We start from the raw sequence: 21,433 nt of genomic DNA on the forward strand, positions 1-21,433 counted from the left end.
CTCCTGGAAGTTCCTGGAAGCTGCCATTTTTAAAATGGCGACTCCCTGCAAGAAAAGTCGGCACACGTCCAGGCCTCAGGAACTGGTGGTGGTGGCAATGATGGTGGTGCAAGCAGAGGAGAAGGCGGCGGGGGCAGAAGTGGGCGGCTCAGGGAAGGACCTGGAGGCGCTGGTGCAGCTGGGCTCGAGGTGCCGAAACTCCAAAGCACACTGAGCGCTTTAGAGAGCCCTGGACACACTCTAGGTTGCTTTGTGCCCCCCCCCTTCACCTTGGAAGGGGCTCAAAGTGACCTGAAGCAGCCGCTTCGACTCGGAGGTCAGACCACAGGCTGAAGAGGTGCACAGCCCTACTAAAATCCCTAGAGAAATTAATTTTTGAGGCATTTAATAAATTTAGGATGCAATCTTATGCAAGTTTAGACTGAAAAAAGCCCTACAATTCCTGGCATTCCCCAGCCAGCCATGCTGGCTGGGAAATACTGGGAGTCATAGGATTTTTTTCTATCTAAATATGCTTAGGATTGCACCTTTAGTTAGTTAGTTAGTTAGTTAATAAGTTAATAAATTAATTAATTAATACCTTTGGTACAAGAAGGTGGGAAATGTGTGGGATATTCTTTTATTAGTTACATTTAGGGATGTGCAAACTCACCCCTGCCTGGGTTCTCTGGACACCCACCCAGCTCCTGCCCCCGTGTGCTGGTCCCTGGACTGTGCTCGAGCCCCTGCCATGCCTCGTCGAGTTCTGGGGTCACCATTGTTTTGAAAAACAAAATGGTGACCACAAAATGCGCATGTTTTTGTATGCACAAAAATGCACATTTCTGCGAATGCGCATATTCTCATGTGCGAAATGCGCATTTTTGTGAAGGCTCACATTTGCGGGTGCACAAATGCGCATTTTAAAAATGTGCATTTTATGCATATACGCATTCACAAAAATGCACATTTTTGCATACGTGAATATGCACATTTGCAAAATGCTCAATTGCGTGTGTGTGCAAATATGTGCATTTTTGCGATCGCCATTTTATTTCTCAAAAAATGGTGACCCCCATTTCTCTGCCATCCCTACAGTGTTACCCAGTGAGCTTCTTGGCCAAGCGGAGAGTAGAGCCCAGATCTCCTGAGTCCCAGTCCAACACTCTAACCACTACACCACACTGGCTCTCAGTGCAGGAATCCATGTTCCTTCAGTTCACAATGAGGAAGAAGCATAGCTTTCAGAGTAGCTACTTGTGCAACTGGAAGCTCGATCCAAGCGACAAGCATGACGGCCATGGCATTCATGCTCTGGTGTCAGCTTTTCAGCAGCGCTTGTCTGGCTATTAGTATTTGGCTGGCTATCAGTTGCTGGGTGAAAGCTGCAGGACTAGATGTACCTGTGGTCAGTGGAGGCTGGTAGGTCTGACTTTGGTGGGGCTGTGAATCCATTCTAGTTTTCAATCAGAAACATTCAGAACTCTACAGGAGCCATCCAAGGTGCCAGACCCCACCCCCCAAATAAGTTCAGAACCTCTGATGTCTCCTTTAGAGTTCTGGATAGTTCTGGCTGAAATGCAGAATGGATCCACAGCCCCACCAAAATCGAAGCCACCAGCCTCCGCTGCCTGTGGTCTCAATCGACAGGGCTCTTCATATGTTCTTATTTCCCCATGTTTTAGTTTGCCCTTCCTAAGAAAATAGGGAGAAGTGTTTTTGGCTTAAATAACAGCAGCAACTGTGATCATTATACAAAGTCACTAGATGTCACTGCCACTCCACAGAAACTGAGGGAAATTCAAAACAGTAAGTTCTGTCTGCATCATTTCCCTATTTGTGTGTTTTAAAATGGATTATTTATTTATTTATTTCTACTCAGATTTGTATACCACAGAGCCAGCAAAGGAGTGAACTTACATTGTCATTACAAGCAAAACAACAATAAAATGTCAAAATGGAACTGCACCATCATCAATAAAAGCTGATCAGCAGAAAAACCTCACACTTTATTGTGTGCCACAGACTGTCGCTGGCTGGGTCACACTTCAGGGAAAGCTGTGTGAAGAGATGGTGTCTGAACATCAAAACTGTGAGGACCTGTCTAATGACAATCGGTAATATGTTCCAGAGGGTGGGGGCTGCGACCTAAGCCAGTGGCAAAGACAGGGTTTATTTGCACAACAATCCTGTGAGGTAGATTAGGCTGAGAGTCAAAGATTGGCACTTTTTGCCATATCAGGAAATCCAGACACAACTATGAGATGTATAAACTCTAGAAAATGATCCATGAAGCTTTGCAACACATGGGTCTTAGACCACAGACTATTCGGCTTTACAAAAATTAGAGCTGTGTGGAAATGGCCTCTTGAAATTCTCCACCTTACTTGTGGGCAAAGGAATTTTGAAGACAATTTCACCAAATTTCTCCAGGGGGAGGAGAAATTCTCAACAGTTTCTCCCAGGTAGGGCTCCCCATTGGCAGGGCTTGTAGCACAGCTTCTTTCTTTTTTCCCTAGGGGTTTTGGGGTTTTTGTGCTGCAACACCATCAACTGTCTTGACAGGATGGCCCCCAGTTTGCATCCACCATAATGCAGTGGGGGCAGTCGTGTGTCCAGTTCCAGGGATGAGGTGGAGTTAGTGCTCTGCCAAAACCTGTCTTCCAATTTCCAATTTCAAAAAAGTTTTCTCCCCCCATGAAAGGGGCTTCTATTGCTCTGCCTCATTCAGGATGTTTTATAATGTATTTTTGTGGTGTTTTTGAGCTCCAAATCACAGCTAGCCTCCCAGGCTGCCTGCACATTCTGATCTGAAAAAGCCCCACGGGCAGAATTACCTCATGGTGCCTTAAATTGGGCTTTAATTAAAGTGCGGGAAGCCGAGGAGGCTACAGGCTGCCAAAGAGATGATTGTTCAACGAACAACAGGAGACTCACACACACACTCCTAAGCCATCTCCTAAGTAAAGTAAGCCCAAGAAATTCAAACCCAACCCATGAGAATTTCTCCAACATTTCTAGGGATGTACGAATCCCTTACCTCGTTCCAGGTGGGGGCGTCCGCGGTGGTGGGGAGGCAATTTATCCCTCCGCATGGAATCCTCCCTGGCCGGCTCCGCTCCGTGGCGAGTCCGCGGAGCTGCCGGCCAGGGCTGGCTACTGCCTGACTTCTGGCCGCAGCCGGTCTTCAGACACAAATGGCATCCAGTGTAGCGGACGCCATTTGCGTCCCTGGCTTTTTCCATGATAGGCTACGTAAAGATTTATGTAGCCTATCATGGCAAAAGGCAGGGACGCAAATGGCGTCTGCTACACTGGACGCCATTTGCGTCCGAAGAGAAGCAGCGGCGGATGGCGAAGGGCAGCTGGATGGACTGGACCTGCCGATGACCAGTTAGGGACCATCCAGGGGGAATTCCACGGGGTGGTGGTGGGGGTAGTCCATTCCGCCACAGACTCTGGGGGGGGGGTGGATTCTAAAGAATCCAGCCTCATTGGAGTCCGTGGCGGATTTCTCCGCCATCCCTAAAAATTTCATTGCATTTCTTTCCGGAAGCAATTTCTCTTCCAACAAATTGAGTGAGAATGGTTGGAAAAAATGTGGGAGGAATTTTTGTCACAGCACGAACAAAACCCCTTTTCATCCTGTCTGAAATGATGTAGAATGAACATGTGGAGGGAGGAATGCTGCTGTCCCAGCCTTCAGCCTCCATGAATTGATTGACACTGTGCATCCTGCCTAGACACATGCAAGTCGTACAGCTCTTCACGCAAGATCCAGGATCCTACTCCCTGGCTGTGCACAGAGAGACCTTCTGTATGCACACCTTGCATGTATGCAGCTTCTGTGAACAAGTGGCCAATTGATGCATGGAGATTGGGAAAGGGACAGCAGGTGTGATCCTCTTCACCCTCTATGCCAGGGGAACAGAGTATCAGGCCCGGGGGCCACATTTGGCCCTCCAGGGCTCCCATCTGGCCCCCTGGGGCTCCCCAGTAGGCCACGTGTCTCCCCCTGCCCTCACCTCCTTTCCTCTGATGACTGATCTTTAGGTGGTTTCCCAGGTTTTGTACAGTCCCCCCGCCCGGCCCCATTCTAAGAGGTTGAAATGCCTCTCCTAAGGCTTAGTGGCCGTAAGAGTTGTAGGCTACAATATGCTGATAACTTTGGAATTTGCCCCCGCCACTTTTGCCTTTGGCCCCACCCACCACTGGAATGCGGCCCTGGGAGCTTCTTGGAAAGGGAATTCAGCCCTTGGGCTGAGAGAGTTTCTGCATATAGCTGTGCACAAATAGCCTCTCAAAATTCTCCAGCCTGTTTGTAGGCAGATACTGTAAATTGGGGGGACAATTTCACCAAATTTATCCTAGGGGAGTAGAAATTCTCCGTTTCTCACAGACAGGGCTCACTCTTGGCAGGGGTTGTGGCACAGGTCCTTTCCTTTTTGCCGAATTCTGAGGCAGAATTTTGAATTTATTTTGGTGTTATTTTTGAGCTTGACTAATCACTGCAAGGTGGCCTAAGGTGCTGTATGTGTTTTCTCTCTTTATGACACATCTTTCCACTGCTCTGCTGCCTCCCAGGCCATCTGCATTTCCTGAACTGAAAAAGGCCTCATTGGAAGAATTTCCTCACAATGTCTTCCTCATGATGGGTTTCACTGATGTGCGGGAAGCCAAGGAGGCTACAGGCTGTCAGAAAGCTGACTGCACAAGGAAAGATGATCACACTAGGGATGGCGGAGAATTTCTCCCCAAAACTTCGGGGCGCCGAGCGCCAATGTGTTCGGCCCCCCGAACAAGTTTCGGGGAGAAATTCTCTGCCCCCCCCCGGGACTTACCTTTGCCGAATGTCCCTCCCGGCGGCGGGTCCGGCCGGCGGTTCGGCGGGTGTTCGTGCGGGGCGGGAGCGGCAGCCGGTCTTTGGACCAGCTGCCGCCGCCACCATTCCAATAAAAGAAAAAAAAACAAAAACGCCCCCGTGATAGGCTACGTGACGATTAATGTAGCCTATCACGGCTAGATTTGCAAAAATCAGCCGTGATAGGCTACGTAAATCGTCACGTAGCCTATCACGGGTGACTTTAAAAAAACAAAACAAAAGCGCGTACGGATAATGGCGGCCCCCATAGGGAGCCGCCATTCGCGTTCCTTATTTGGTCGCTGTAGTATACGTAAAGATTTACGTAGACTACTGCGAAAATAAGGGCAACGCTATTTGCGTTGCCCTTATTTTCGCCGTAGTCTACGTAAACATTTACGTAGACTACAGCGACCAAATAAGGAACGCGAATGGCGGCTCCCTATGGGGGCCGCCATTAGTGTACGCGCTTTTTTTTTTTAAGTCACCCGTGATAGGCTACGTGACGATTAACGTAGCCTATCATGGCTGACTTTGCAGATCTAGCCGTGATAGGCTATGTTAATCGTCACGTAGCCTATCACGGGGGCGTTTTTTTTTTTTTTTTAACTTTGGAGTTCGCGGCCGGGCGAGGCGGGAAGCCTCCTCCCCGGCCTGAATTTCGGCCGGGCGAGGCGGGAAGCCTCCCCCCCGGCCTGAACTTCGTGGGGGGAGCAGCGAAGCGCCTCCCCCCCACTGCGAACAAGCTTCGACGACAGGTAAGTGACTTTCGTCCACCCCTAGATCACACTCCTAGGGATGTCAGAGAATTCCGCCGCGGACTCAAATGAGGCTGGATTCCGCAGCAGAATGGCATCACTTACCTCCAACCCTGCAGTATTTCATGTGGAGCTGCTCTCCGAAGGCGAAATGCTAATGGCGGCTGCCATTAGCCTTTCCCTGCAACAAATACAGACAAATGCCTGCCAATTGCATCTGCTGCATTTCTCAATCGGAGGGAGAAGAGGGTAAAATGCCTCCCTGCAATGAAGGGAGACACACCTGATCCCCCACCCCACCAAGCTCAGAAGCAACATCCTCTGCTGTTTCAGAGGACCCTATTAAGTTCCAAGGGGCTTACTTGAGGGTTGCAGACTTACTGATAAATAAGACTCAGAAGTAAGTCCCACTGAGTTCAATGTGGCTTACTCCCAAGTAAGCAAGTGCCCAGGATTGGGGCCATGAGAAAAACGCTACAGCAGATGTTAAGCTACAGGGAAATGGGGGGGAGGGAGGTTGGTAAGGGAGTGAGTGTAAAGGCAGTCAGTTGTGATCCTGCATTTAAAACAGAAGCAGAAAACCCTATTTTAAATGCAGGATTGTAGGCTGGTGGCAGATGCATATTTTTTTACTTCAGTCAGTGGAGGGAGATATGCTCTGTGATTGGATACTGGTTTTGTGGGTCTCCCCTTAAAAATCATAAGAAATTCTGAGGATCCTTATTTTGATTTTATGTACCCTTGTTTTACCCAGTACCTCCCAACACATTGGCTCCCTGGGTGAACGGGGGAGTCCTCTTTTTCAGCCAAGCAGGAGAAAGCCTTCAAAGTTTGGATTTCACTCGCTATTTAGGGCACAACCCTATGCATGTTTAGACAGAAAAAAAAGTCTTACAACTCCCAGCATTCCCCAGCCAGCCATGCTGGCTGGGGAATGCTGGGAGTTGTAGGACTTTTTTTAAACATGCACAGGATTGTGCCATGCAATTCATCTAGCAGAGCTTGGCATCTTTTAAGATTTTTTTTAACGCAGTTGCTTTAGGCTTCAAAGAGCTTCGGCTATTGGGCAGTATAGAAATAAATAAATAAATAAATAAATAGGCACTGCTTGGGTGGGAAAGCAGTGTCTGTCACCTCCAAATCAGAAGGCAATTTGCTTTCAGTGGGATTTCCCTCCCTCCTTGAAAAGAGGCAAACCTCCAGAGTTTGCCAATGGCGAACCGGAAAACACAGACTGGATTCAATAACTTTCTCAAGTCACTGCAGATGATGAAATGAAAGGTCCCTAAAAAGCTACGAAAAAGAAACGGAACAGATTTCATAACATTCGTACATCACTACATACTCCTCAGCCCCCTTTTAAGTGAGACTAGCAAAAGTACCCCAAACCCAACCCATGAGAATTTCTCCAAAAGTTCTCCTCCTTTGAATTGCTTTTAGAAAGCCATTGCTTTTCTATCAATTTGAATGAGAATGGTAAAAAAAAAAAAAATGTGGGAGAAATTTTCAGCACAGCACTAGTTCTGCACACCTGCTCTATCCATTCATTACTGAGGATTTCAGTCTGTGTGGAAAAGGCCAGAAGTGTATGACGTCAGCCATTTTGTAGCTGCTTCCCTTATTCCCATTCCACCAAGAAGTTCCAATGTAGGTGTATCCTTCCTTTGTTGATGTACAGAAGGGATACAGGCACCCCTCTTCTTCTTTAAATACATTTCTTTCTAGAGTCCATACTAGCTTTCTAAAGATAATAAAACAATATCCATTATTTTCCAAAATCCATATACATATAATACCTTTGTAAGGCCAACTCAAACATCACAAAAATTGTGCAAGCGTTGAAGATCTCCAGATCTCTTCATCAGGCAAGATGTTACCAAAAAAAAAACAAACCACACACAACAGGTTGGGGAGTGGGGGGAATAGGAGAGAGAGAAAAAAGGCTGACCAGGTGTTACAGTCAGTATGTCTGCATAGTCAAAGTCTTAAGAGGATATGGAGGTACAGGGTTTGCAGACATTCAAATGGGGCTCTGCCAGGTGATGTAATAGTTTCAGGTTTCAGTTCCCCTAGGACCACTGGGAAGAAGAAAGTAGCAGACAATCATAGATCCTCCATTTTTGAAAATGTAAAATCCCATTTTTGATGGATTAACCTGCATATACACCAGTTGTAATAGCCTTCCTCATGCATTACTTGCTTGGAGGGGTCTCGCGCATTGAAGGAGGTGTGAGAACTTGCTTATGCTCCCACCCCTAACACTGTGCAGCCAAACTAAGCCCAACCTCCAGTGTCAGCATGATGTCTGAAGAGGTGATGGATGTCTGCAGAGGAACCCCCTACGTGATGTCTGAAGAGATGTCTGAAGATGTCACAGATGTCTGAAGAGGAGGACCCCCTACATGAGTAACAGGTAGGGAAGGTTGAGAATTTTGTTTCGTTCAATTTTTTTTTGATAAAGACTTACTAAAATCCACACATTTCTTAGAGATTAATTAAAAAAAATGAATATAGGGGAAAGCAAAACTGACAGATTCATCCATCTAGGCAGAGGGTTTTGAGTACTTCATTCTTAAAAGTCTGGCTTTCAAACTCTGTGTATTCAAACCCAGGGGTTGGGCTCAATGGTCTTATAGGCCCCTTCCAACCCTACTATTCTATGATTCTATGAACCATGTTTGTGATTAGGGTTGCCACCTCTCTTTTTCTGATTGGCTCCTCATCTTAAATGAGGGTTGCCACCTTTTTTCTGATAGGCTCCTCATCTTTAACAGCAATATGGTAGGCAGGTACACATTGGTCCTCTTCATGCTGGGAGTAGCTATACCTATTGAATATGGCTGGTGCAAGTAGCTGAGAATTTGGGTTCAGTTTGTTTTTGAGAAATTACCAAAATTCACAAATGTCTTCATACACAGAAGGTAAAGAACTTGAGGGTGTTTTTTTTTTTTAAGTGGATTTGGGAGAATGTGAAACTGACAGATTTGTCCATCCATAGCAATGGGTGAAAAGGGCTAATAATAAGCATTTGGAAAAATGTAGGACATGGCCCAGTCAAAGTTAAGCACTTTTAATCCCCTTTGATTTCAAAGGAAGAGTTAAGCAAATGCTTCCAAATTTCTCCCATCTAAATAAATGGAGCTTGGCAGTCTTTACTGTTGGCTGGATCAAGTCTTAAATCTGCAGTGGTATCAAATATCTCAAACAATTGTCACATTTCTTAGTGAACAGTGGCATTTTATTTATTTCTTAACAAGTAGCCTGTGTGTCTGGGTGCAAATGCTTATATAAAAATACAACCATTGCTGTGGTATACGTCCTCGTTTCAGTAGCTCCTTCATTATTGACCTGGCTTTTTCTACCCCAGGAAACTAAGCACCTTTGACTTTGCTTGGGTATGGTTGATCAACAAAGCTGTCACAATGATGGATTCCTCCTGAATTATTGCTTAATTAGCTTAGATGGAGGTATAAATCAAGTGCAGTGCCAATTGTCTTATTCCACACACAGGCAACCATGCTCAGCCTGGCTGTAATGAATTATTAGCTCCTGCCACAGAGCCATTGCAATATGCAATCTTGCCTCTGTAATGGGAAAAGAAATCCGGATTCACATGTAGGGTCCAGAACTTGGAATGGCTTTAGCAGAGATATAACGATATGGATGTGAGCATTTCTACTGACTTCAATGGGAACAAACAATCCCCAGCTATGTTACTTTGTCACTGAGCTGGAAGCAAAACAAGTCCACCACACATAAAGAAATGAGAAACGGCAAAGTGGAGGGAGCATGGTATAAATGGCTGCCACAACATTTTATTTATTTATTACTTTTATATCCCACCTTTCTTCCATCATGGAACTCAAGTTGGCCTTCAGTGAGTTGACTTTCTCACCACTAGTGCTGTGCCAAAAACAAATATTCTTCCATTTTCAGGGGTGGGTGGGGATGAAAGCTCTGGCAAAAGAGGCTGGGAGAGATGAGAAGTTGGGAGAATTTTCTCCTTGGGGAGGGGGACAGGGTTTCCACATACCTTTTTAAGTGTAGGCAATTCTTGGGGAGGGCATCTTTCTATTATTTTTATTTTATATGGGCACTTGCAGGAGCCCAGCCTCTTCTCCAGCCTGGCCATTCTTTCTGAACTCCCAGGAGACCACGTGATGTTGCCCTCTCCAACAGGCACTCAGGAAGAACTCCTGGCTGGAGAAGAGGCCTGGGCTCCTGCAAGTGCGGGGGTTGTTTAAAAAAATAGAAAGAAGACCCCACCCCACCCCACCCCACCCCACCCCAAGAATCGCCTACACTTTAAAAAGGTATGTGGAAACCCTTTTCTCCCCCTCCCTAAGGAGAAAATTCTCCCAAATTCTCCCCCTCCCTGTCAAAGAGGCAGAAAAAACAATGCCTCTTTTACAGGGAACGAAAAAGTTCCTGAAAACAGGGGGCAGGATTCGGTGCAGCACTACTCACCACCATTGTCACCAGCTGCTATTGTTCCTCCTCCTCTTTCCCATCATTGGTACCACTTGCTTGCTTGATAGGCAGAGAGCCAGTGAGCAAGCAGGCAGTGTCTACTTGCTCCTCCTTCTCACCTCTACCATTGTCTGAGCCAGAGCAAGAGATAGGTGAACGAACAAGCAGGTTGCAGTGGTGAAGAGGAGGAGCAAGTCCAGGGGGCTTCTTGCCAGTGGGCCCCTGCTGGGGTGTGGGACCTTGGCAGGTGCCCAACCCTGCCCACCCTTGATGCCAGCCCTGAACAGTGAGCCGATTATGAGCCAGGCCTGAACTCTATTGGAGTGTGAGCTAGTGCTGTGCCAAAATATTTCAGTTCTTTCATGTTCAGCAGTTCAGGGGGGAGGGGGTGCAAAATGAAAACTCTGGTGAAAGAGTCTGCAGAGATGAGAATTTCAAATAATTCTCTCCTTGGGGAGAGGGGTCAGGATTTCCACTTACCTTTTAAGTGTAGGAGATGGCTGAGGGATCATCTTTCTTTCTCTCTCTCTCTCTCTCTCTCTCTCAAATCGTCCCATGCACTTGCAGCAGCACATGACTCTTTACCGAGAGGGTTCTCCAGTCCAGCAGCTCTTCCTGAACTTAAGAACAGACAGGACTTTTGGAGCTTTAGAAAAACTTTGCAAAGAAGCCTTGTGCTGCTGCAGTCAAGAACAAAGAGGCTTTCTGCAGAGAGGCATTCAGGAACTCCTGCTGGGCTGCAAACCGCTCTGCAAAGAGCTCTGTGCTACTGCAAGCAAGAAAAAGGTTTTTCTAAAGCTCCAAAAACCCTATTTGTTCTTGCTTGCAGCAGCAGAGGGCTCTTTGCGGAGAGTTCTTCCTGAATGTCTGTCAGAGAGGGCAACATTACGCAGTCTCAGGAGTTCAGGAAGAGCTTCAGGGCTGGAGAAGCCTCTCTGGAAAGCATCTCGTGCTGCTGCAAGTGCATGTGGCATCTTTAAAGTAAAAGTAAACAGAGGATCCCTCAGCCACCTCCTAAACTTAAAAAGGTATTTGGAAACCCTGCCCTGCTCCCCAATGAAAAATATATATATTCAAAATCCCCCCCCCCCCCCCGTGAAAGAGGCAGAAAAAACAGTGCTTCTTTTGCAGGGAGAGAACAAATTCACAAAAATAGGGGTCAGGGCCTGGCACAACACTCGTGTGAGCTCAGCTCATAATCAGCTCCGGTGCCATTCAAAGGCCCTATTTCTGGCTGTGGTATAGTGGTAGAGCCCTTGCTTTGCATGCCAGTGGTCCCAGGTTTGATTCCCGGCTTCTCCAGGTAGGGGGGCTGGGAAAGAATCCTGTCTGAAACCTTGGAGAGCCGCTGCCAGTCAGTGTCGACAATATTGGGCTAGATGGACCCATGGTCTGACTCAGTATAAGGCTGCTTCCCATGTTCCTCTGTACTAGGGGCATGCCCACTTTGCTGGGATACAGGTTAGGAGGCTGACTGCCTTGATGAAGCAGAACTGGAGACAGAGGCAGAAGAACTACTTTTCTGGCCCACAATTTTCCTGTTTGCAATCTGGTTCAAAGTCCTTTGTGACCCAGATGCCACCTGTTTCCTGCAGCATGAAAGAGGGAAGTGGAGACACAGCCCAATCATAGACAGAAATGTTCAAAGCTGTTAATGATAAAGTGTTGGAAGCAGGTGAGGCACTGTGAAAGTCTATGCCTTGCTGCTTTAATGGAATTTTAATGAAATGTTATAGAATTTCCTGTTTATTTGCTTTTAAAGTGAGCTTGCCATGGATTATTGAGCACTGATTACATAGGCAGTATGTGGAACTGCCTTCTGCAGTGATTAGTTGCCATGCAATGGAGTAGGGTACAAAGTATTAAAAAATTAACTACTCATGCTGTTTTAAACATAAAATTGTGTGTGGGCGGGTGTCTGTGTACACACACACACACACACACACACACAGAGAGAGAGAGAGAGAGAGATCTACTTTATTGGATCTCCTTTGTTTTTTACAGGAACCCCAAGATCCACCAGCCCCAAAAGCCAAGGTTCAAAAGACATACACTTAGATCTGGTTTGCATGTCTTGGAGTGCGTGTGAGTGAGCATGCTGGCTCCCACCCACTCACCCACTTCTGGTACTAAACAACCCAGGGACGCCCCATCCCAGGGTGGTTCTCCATGACATGTGAACCTTGAACTCTAGGTTGTGAGGGAGAAACAACCCAGGGTTTGAACCCAGGGTTTGTTCTTGGGTGATATTGGATAAAAGGAACAACTCCACATGCTTTCTGACATTAGGGGGCAATAGAGAATGTTCTGTAGGTGGATCAGTTCCTATTTCCTTCCCCTTCCTCTTCCTCCTTCTTTCTCTGCCTCTACAACAAGCACCATGCAGTCTCTCCAGAAAAGAAGCAACAGGCCTCTGGCCAGCCTAAAAGTTCGAGTGGGGGAGCACCAAAAAAGTAGAGGGACAGTTCATCTGGTTTTCAGGCCTTGTAAAGTTAAAACAGCAAAATGTTTTTTAATTATCTGTTTGTTAAAAAAAATAGGGGGCAGAGGAAATTTAGGGGGCCAGCTCCCCCAGCCCACCCCTGGCTACAAGCCTGAGAAGCAAGTAAGTGAATCTCATGCCTTTGCTCATTTACACTCACACAGCCAGCTTTAGGGGGGCTTGTAGTTAAACAGTGTTAAATTGCCTTCTCTGACAATGTGTATTAAAGCACTAACAAAGTAAGTTGATTTGAAGTTCTTTTTAACTCGCTCTAGCCTGCATTTATTGCCTCCAATACTAAATGCTGTGTTGCCATGCTTTCTCTGTATAAAGCAACTCTGATGTAAGTCACATAAGATTCTCCAAGAGTTTCTGCCTCAACAACCCAGATGTCTGGGTTTGGACATCATGGAAAACAACCCAGGGATGGGGCATCCCTGGCTTGTTTAGCATGCTGGGAGCAAGTGAGTGGTCAGGAGCCAGTCTGTTCACTCGTTCCAGCACAAGACATAGTTAACAAACTGTAGATTGCTTAACCATGTGAACCGGTCTTAGAAATGCCCTCACCCGGCACCAGCTTGTCTGGCTAAAAGGGGGGGGGCATTGCGGGCGGGTGGGGTGACATGACGCAGGGGCCTTTGATTGGTGCACCCTAGTGGCACCACCATGCAAGGAGGGGCAGGCTGAGTTGCCTTAAACTCAGCCCCCTTCTCAAACTCAGCTCTCTGGCTCAACGCAGCTAGAGAGAACTACAGCTCCGCCAGAAACAACGAAGGACACCGGCCTGCTGGAGACTGGTGTCGTGGCGCACGCTGAGGGCCCCGGCTCTTGAGGCTGCAGTGCGCCCGCCCCCTCCTTTCTCCTCGGTCACGACGAGGGACTTTGGCCTGCTGGAGAACGGCTTCGTCCTCGTTCCAGCCACCTGGACCCAGTGTGCTTCTGCGCGCCAAAATCTTCGCTTGGTGATATTGTTTGCCTCCCTCCCTCCTTCGCCAGCTCCTTTCCTCTCGCCCGCCCGTCCGCACGGTCTCCTCGTGTACTCGCTCTCCTGCCCGCCCGCCCGCGCGCTCGCTCGCTCACCCTGCCCGCCCGCTTGCCTGACGGGCCTGCCGGCCGCCGGGCCGGCTCACGACCCGCCTGCCGGCCTGTCTACCCAGCCGCCGGCCTTGCCGGCCTCTTCCTCCTCGCCTTGCCGGCCTCCCTGAGGTGTGGCTTCCGGTGTTTGCCGGCGGCAGCGCTCCAAGCGACGGTCTGACTGCCCCCCCCCACTGGTCAGCCGAGCCTGCCTGTTAGAGGGGCACCTGGCTGCTGAGCCGAGTCGGGGCGTGTATATCACAGCCCGATTGGTCGCCTCCCATGGGCTTGGGACGTCTCCCCCTCCCACCCAATAAATAAATAAATAATAATAATAATAATAAAAAAAAATAGGAAGAGCTGCGGCTCAGTGGTAGAGCACATGCTTGGCATGCGGAAGGCCCCAGGTTTAATCCCCAGCGTCTCCAGGTAGGGCCACGAAAGAATCCTGCCTGAAACTTTGGAGATCTGCTACTGCCAGTCAGTGTCAACAATTCTGTGCTAGATGGACCCAGGGTCTGACTCAGTATAAGGCAGCTTCCTATGTTTGTATGAAAAGAAAGCTTTAATTACATAAATAATAATATTAATATTAATAATAATAAAAATAATAAAAATTAATTAAATTACGATTATTAAATATTTAATTAATAAAATTGCGTAACAGCGGCGACTGCCTGTTTGGCGCCTCCCGTGACAGGGTGCCCTCGGCTGTGGGCGCCCACACTCAAACGCAGCTCCATCACCTTTGGCCCTGGCTGCGCCTCTTGAAAATCTGATTTTCTATCTAAACGGTAGTGCAGCGCTCCCATCTTCATCCCCAGGCCTCTCGGTCTCGGTCTGGAACTCATACCCACAGATCTTAAGACTGTGGGGTGGCTGCCTATTGTCTGGGGTGCCCAGCGGCTTTATTAACTCTTTGATGGTGTCAAGGGCTCCTTAGAGGGCTCTCTCAGTCTAATCCAGTAGCCAAGTCCAGACATAGACAAAGGGATTCTTTTCAAAGATTTATTCTTCCTTTGCAACTTAACAACTCTACAGGTATCAACTAGATCTGAGCAGCAGCATCCCTATGCCCTAAGTTGGAACAGTTGGTCCCCATTTGAAAAGCAATTACTGGCAGACCCCTGAATATAAGGACTAGGGAAAATCCCTCCCCTTTTCCCTTGGATCCTCGGGGCGCAGCCATTGAGTGCGTGCCTTCACTAAGTCTGCTATCTGTGCTCGGTCACTCCCTTGACTGCTAACTAAAACTAGGAATGTGGGGGGGAGGAAACTCTGTCAGCTGTTGGTCCTGGGAAAGAGGAGCGCGCTCCTCTCCCAGGAGCGACTGCTCTTCCTCAGCATTAGAACTACTCTGGGATTCTATGGGCTCAGTGTCCACCCTGACAGATAGCTTGCTTAATTCACCTCCTGCATCATGCCTCCTAAGAAGGGCCAGGGTGGTAAGAAAGGGAATGGCAGGGCCCCACCCCCCCCTCCCCAAAGTCCGCTGCCAAGGCCCGATTCTGACTCTGATGTGGACGCAGACCCGGTACTGGCATCAATTTTTTCTCGTTTGGAAGCTGCTGAGCATTCCTCGGGGATCCCTCCTCCTCCCCTGGCCAGGCACAAAAAATCCTCAGTGGTCCAGCACAAGCGAACACGACAGCAGACCCAATGCTCGTTGCTCCTTTCTATTTCAGATCGCCTGGACGCTATTGAGGCATCCACCTCCTCTTCATCGGCTCTTCCAGAAGGCTCACCGCCTTCAGCGGAGCTCCTCCCTTCTGCTGCCTCATCTTCCCTGGGCGCACAAGCAACAACCTCGGGTTTTTTCCAGCTGGGGATCAGAGTGTGCCCACGATTGGTACAGCTCGTCTCTGGGTTCAGGGCACCTGGACTCCATTGAGGCCTCCATCTCGCCTTCGCAGGTTCACCATGGCAGCACCCCACCACTGTAGGCAGTCCACCTTCCTGCGGCATCTCCGTCAGCAGTGATCCAAGCAACATCCTCCTCCTTGGGGTTTCGCCCAGGCGACACAGCACACCTGAAGGTGGTCCGCCCTCATGAGGCATCTGCATCAGGAGCAATGCAAGTGGTATCGCCTCCCTTGCTCCCGGGGACCCAGACACGGCTGCCCTGGATATGGATGAGATGACTGCACCTCACCCCAGTTGTTCAGATGGGTGACCCTTACGGCTGTGGGGTTGCTGCCTTAGCTTACCTACCTGGGGGCGGCTGTCCCTCCCAATGTCATCTCCCTATATGACGCTCGGGCCGCCTGCAGCTCCGTCAGTCACACCCCAGTAACCCCAGCCGCTTAATGTATCATCTTACAGGTTTTTTTTTTTCCTGGATTAATCAGGATCCCTCGCCTGCCCCTGCCCGTTTTGGACATCCATGTAAGGGGCATATCAGATCTCTACGCTAATCTGGCGAGTTGTATTGTCACCAGGGCTACTCCTTCTCGTAATGTCTTTCGCCCGAGGAGGTGTGCGAGTGGCTTGTTTAGGCCTCTCGCAGGAGGGCCGCCATTGCCCTTCTCTGCGTAAGGACCTGTTTGACCAGGACCTTTCTCTCCAATTTTGACTCCTTCCCAGCTGGGGTCGGCAACAGATCTGGCAGTGGCCACATTCACCAGGTGGTCTCCCGCACTGGCCCTCGGCCTCTGGCGGGTCCGCTGCTTCAGCACTGCTATCTGGGCTGGGAGTAAAGCCCCAGTGGGCACATGCTCCCAGGACACGTGCAGTTTTCATCGTGAATGCTCCCTTGTAGCAGTCAGCACTCTTGCACCTCTTGTCCAATGCTCGGGGAGGGGAGGGGAGGGTCCCCTTGGAAAAGCCGAGGCAGTAGGAAGCTGTGGATGGCCAATGCCTAGTAAGGTTGGCGCTGATACTCCGGCTTTAAGACACTACCCAACTGGGGGAACGCATCTTAACTTGGAACATGGTTTATGCTAGGTTCTAGGGCCCCCTAGCATTTTTTCTTTAGGTCAACATAGACCATCCCTACCTCGTAAGCAACATTTCTCCTCGCTAGGTGTCGACAGGTTCAGGAGAGGTTAACAATGCAGTACTGGCAGAAGGGTTTTAGCCCCCCCCTTTTTTCCACACCCCGTTAGCTATTCTAGGGATCTCCCTTCACAAAATGGTGCCCAGGAAATCCTCTAGGGAGTTTATCCTGATTCGTAACCTCTCTTTCCTGAGGGCCAGTCAATTATCATGAGATCCCTGATCATCTCTGCTCAGTGTGTCACACCTCTTCGATGAGGCAGCTGTCTTTGTCTGGGATCCCGGCCACGGGTCCCTGATGGGCATGTGCTACATGGAGTCCAAAGATGGTGGTCATTGTTCTGACCTAACGCGAGTATTGCTTCCCCTTTTCTGTTACTTCGGTGCCCCTTAGCTCACAAAGGCTGAGGGCCTGTCTCCCACAGCAACATTCGGTGAAGCCAATACGATACCCTTAGGTGTTATTCTCACCTCCCTCAGGACAATTTTCAGGTCCATTAGGCACAGCTCCAATTAGTTATACATCAGGCATGGCTTCAACTTAGTAGGGCTTTAATGGCACCTCCTTTTGGAAGCGTGAGCCTCTCCTCAAAGCCGGACTGCGGACTCACATGGTTCCGCCCCTACCCAAAGGGGTTTCAGATTCTTAGGGCAGGTCCAATCGTGCAGTGGGTAAAGGCCTGTAGAGTGGAGGCTGCCGCCCCCGCCAAGCACATTGAGGGATAACCTTATAGCCAAGTCAGTAACCCCCCCCTCGCTATGACAACATGACAACGTTATTCATTCTCCGTCCTCCCGAAATTGGAGGGTCATGTCATGTGTCAGTGTGTTCGCGCTCCAGAGTCAGTATTACAACATCTGGTTCTGGGTCCACCATGTGCTGGGTTAGGCAAACCCAATTGTCGATGCCTTGTCATGAAATTAGGTCAACATCTTCCGGGCCTTAGCCCCGTGGGTGCTCCATTCCCAGATCCCATCCTTGCAGTACTATGGGAGATCAGGATACTGAAGCCAGGCGTGCCAGCCTGCATTCCATGGCTCTCCGTACAGGAGCCGCCTGCGACAGAGCAGGGTGTGTGTGCCGCGCATTAGACAAAACCTCAGCGATAGGATTCATGGCCCTTATCTATAGATCATTGGCCACAATTTCACACCTCCGTAAGGAACAACAGACTATTTGGGACCATAAGTCGCAAGCTGGCCATTTAGCCTTCCAGCCCACAAAGGTGGGTTTCACTGACTCCATGTCAGAATTTAGGTTTCGGCGTGCAAGATAGTGTTGGGCACAGATGTTTGCCTGCATTAGTAAATTAACCACCCTCTCTCTCCAGATACCCCTTTCAGTCTCCGGGGGTAATGGCCCTCCATTTGAGCTTCCAATAAGACGTTTCCCTGTTCCATGTAGCAGCCCTAACGGAATGCAGGGTTGGTCTGGGCTCACAAGGCCGACTTGTCCCGGAGGGCCTTGATTTGCTGCAAGGTACAGGTCTGGCCCAAAGTAATCCATTTACATATTTGGTGATCAAATTGATCGGCATGACAAGGGCATGGCAGTGGTCCACGGCCAAACGCAAGTCAATGGATTATGCTCTGGCGGCACCTTATGGGTTTTATGGCATGCCACGGGTCTGAGGAGGGGCCTCCGTTTTTATCACTTCAACGGTTTGCTGTTGACTTAAGGGCAATTGCGTAGTTTCCCTTAATGTGCTTATTCCTGAGACCAGCAGACTCGTTGTACGCCGGTACGGGTGCTCTTACATGGGCACGTTTTGATGTCTGGAGCTGCATGAAGAGCTTGTATGTCTTCTTCAGAATTCAGCTTCTGTCACCCTGTCACATTAAGATCCAGTGGCTCCATAGACGCGGCATACGGTGGGAGTCCCCTCCTCACTCTGTCCCACCAAGTTTGTTAGTCTTCCTCCGCAGGTCCAGGTGCTGCACATTGGAGGGAATGACTTTGGCTGTAAGCCAGGCGAGGACCTGATGGAACAGGCCTTGGTTGAGATACAGGTGGTCCGGCATACCTGGCCGGAAGTAGCCTATTGCAGCCCTCACTGCTCCCATGGATCAATGGGAAGGAATGGAATGACGTTGCCAGTGGCAGGGCACGTTGGAAAGTGCACAGAGAAATGGCTTATTGCCAGGTGAATGAGGTGATGGATGCACCACCCGCCAGGGAATTCTGTGGACATGGAGGGAGTGTTACAGGTAGGACGGTGTCCGCCTGTCTCATTTAGTGAATAACATATGTCTGTCTGATCTGCAAAGGGGCCTGCAGGAAGTTCTTCTGCGCAGGTGGGGGGAGTTTCACAAGCTCTAGGCTTGTGACTCCTGTGGCGGCTAGGACGGGCAAAACAGGAAAGTAGGGATGGTGTGCATGCAGAGGCACCTTATGGTGACAGGTGACGCCTGAGGGCCCCCCGAACGGGTTGTGCGGCTCGGCGGGGGGATAAGGGTTGCCTGGGAGACCAACCCTACTCACCCAGGTGTTTCGCGGCACCGGGTTGGGGGTGACACAGGAAGGTCTACCTCCCCCAGAAGGGGCAGTCCGGAGGGATGGCGAGATCACCGCCACCCCTCAGGCTGGGTATGTTTTCGCCCAAGAAGTGCCAGCTAGTCGCTGACACAGTTAGATGCCCGTCCTAGTTACCCCTTTGCAGCTATTTCAATAAATGTGGCCCAATTTTCAACCCAAGCTTGTTGTCTGCGTCTTCTTTAACCCATCTCCGCTCGCAATTCAAGAACAGAGTGTCTCCAAGGACATTCTGAGCCCGGGAATTTGTTTTCAGTTCCAGAACTTAACTGAGCTTACAATCCTTTCACACAAAAGTCCACTCCTGGTTACCTCAGTCTCTCTTCATTTCAGAAGCTGAATTTAGGTGGAAAAAGTCATTTGTTGTTGCTATTATTAAACAAGAGGGATTTTCCCCAATTCTCAGGTTTCATTATCAGTCCCATAATTGCATCCAATTACACACTAAATAGGCAGAGGAACAAGAATAGTTCTTTTAACTATTATAGCTGTTAAGAAAATGTACTTTAAAGTTAGCCTAGCAACAGCAGAGTTTGAAAATCCCCCCCACCCATTGGCCGGCATGATGACATCAGCATTCTGCTACTCCAGCCACTGTGTAGACAGGATTCGAGGGCTCAGAACTCTTTCCCCATAGAATTGAAAGGGGTAGTTGGTATGGGAGCATGTCGAAAGAGGCTGCAGGCAGAAGAGAAGGGGGACAATTACCACCCCTCTGGAAGACCTGTAGGGGGGCAGCCCTCTCTTCTTTCCTTAGACTCACCCGCACACATCTTTTACACACCACCCTACAAATTAATAGAGCAAGTTGCTGTATTAGTTTCTATGGAGCTGGGAAGAAAGGGGCTGTAGGGGCAAAACCTGGAGATGGGGGAAAGATCACAGCCAAGCAATAGTGCCAATAGGGGACCAGAAAACACGGCTGTAAGGCTGGAAGCCAAAGTCAAAAAAGAAACAACTGCACCAACTGAATTCCTAATGCGTTTCTTTCAACACTTGGTCTTTATCAAGGGAAAAACTCTTGGAGATTCTTTTGGAGGATTCCCTCTCCCTTGCTTCTTCCAAAGAAGAGTCACCCATCCTTGGAAGACTGATTCAGGGTGGCCTATCCCCTCTCTAGTTTTGCCCCAGCAGCATTTTCCCTCATCCCCATACAAACTAATGGAGACGCTAATTAGGATCGATTAGATTATTTGGGGTTGGTAAAAGACCCTGCAGGGGCAGAAATGGGGGGAGGGAGGGCATGGCGGGTGGTGAAGAACCCATCACTTTAGGTCCTCTGTTGGGAATTGGCTTCCCTCCTCCCTTGGCTTTTGTCCCTGCAGGCTTTCCCCTATAAATTTCCCCTATTGAATGTAATGGAGCAACTTGTCTCCATTATGCTCAGTAAGAGAATGTTTAGGTTGCGATTCTTCCCTTGCTCAGATTTCAAACGAAGGTGGAGAAGAATTCCAGGGCTTGCAAAACTCACCTCTTCTTTCAGGCAGGCTTTATTGAACTTCTAAAGGTCCCCCCCTGCCCCCCCCCCCCGTCTGGCTCAGGAGAACTTTGCCATCATCTCTTGTTCTGGATCTTTGGGCCTTCTGGCCTCATTCTCCTGTTCCTTTGGGACAGGTTGGAAATACTTCCCCCCTCTCCATTCTGGCCCATAGTGTGCAGGGTGCTGAGCATGCATGGCATGCCCTCCCTCCCCACCAGGTGCAGTGACCCTGCCTCCACCATCCCTGCACATCTGTATTGGGGCACAACATCTGCATATGATCAGCACGTGTTGGCCAAAATTGCACTATCGATACCCTGGGGGCCCAAGTGTCAAGAAATCAATTGTGTGGTTTTCTCCTGCATGTGTATGGAACAACAAGGATGGAGGAGGCAGGGCGAGCACACCGGGTGGTCTGGGATGGCAGGTGCATTCATGCTCTCCTCCATGTGATGGGCCACAATGGATGGGGGAGGAGCTGCGTAAGTATCACCCGGTCTGGTCCTCCTATGACTTCCTTGCAGAGTTGAGGTTCCCTGTAGCGGATGCCATTTGTGTCCCTGCTCTTTGCCATGATAGGCTACGTAAATACTTACGTAGCCTATCGGCTAATGGAGTGAAGGAAATGGCGGCCGCAGACCGGGGCCACCATTCACACCTGCGGACGGCTGACAAAGGGTAGGTTCTGTCCCAAGGAGGTTTTCGCGGAGTGGTGGGAGGGATTGTTCCGTTCCACTGCGGACTCCGGGGGGCCGGATTCTTTAGAACATAATATATTCTTTAGAATCCGGCGTCACTGGAG

The 21,433-nt window shown here is 49.2% G+C and overlaps 1 long non-coding RNA gene across 1 annotated transcript; it reads right to left on the bottom strand.

Moving 5' to 3' along the window:
- Nucleotides 1-6,624: 6,624 nt before the first annotated feature.
- LOC146360001 (uncharacterized) lies at nucleotides 6,625-13,753 on the bottom strand. Its single transcript, XR_014787444.1, has 3 exons — nucleotides 13,631-13,753; nucleotides 10,549-10,688; nucleotides 6,625-7,996 (listed from the first exon to the last, which is right to left on the bottom strand). It is a non-coding gene; the product is annotated as an uncharacterized LOC146360001 (long non-coding RNA).
- Between the last annotated feature and the right edge of the window lie 7,680 nt (nucleotides 13,754-21,433).

Source organism: Heloderma suspectum, chromosome 1, assembly GCF_057233095.1.
Source record: "Heloderma suspectum isolate Gila_16-S chromosome 1, 16-S_ref, whole genome shotgun sequence".
Lineage (NCBI taxonomy): Eukaryota > Metazoa > Chordata > Lepidosauria > Squamata > Helodermatidae > Heloderma > Heloderma suspectum.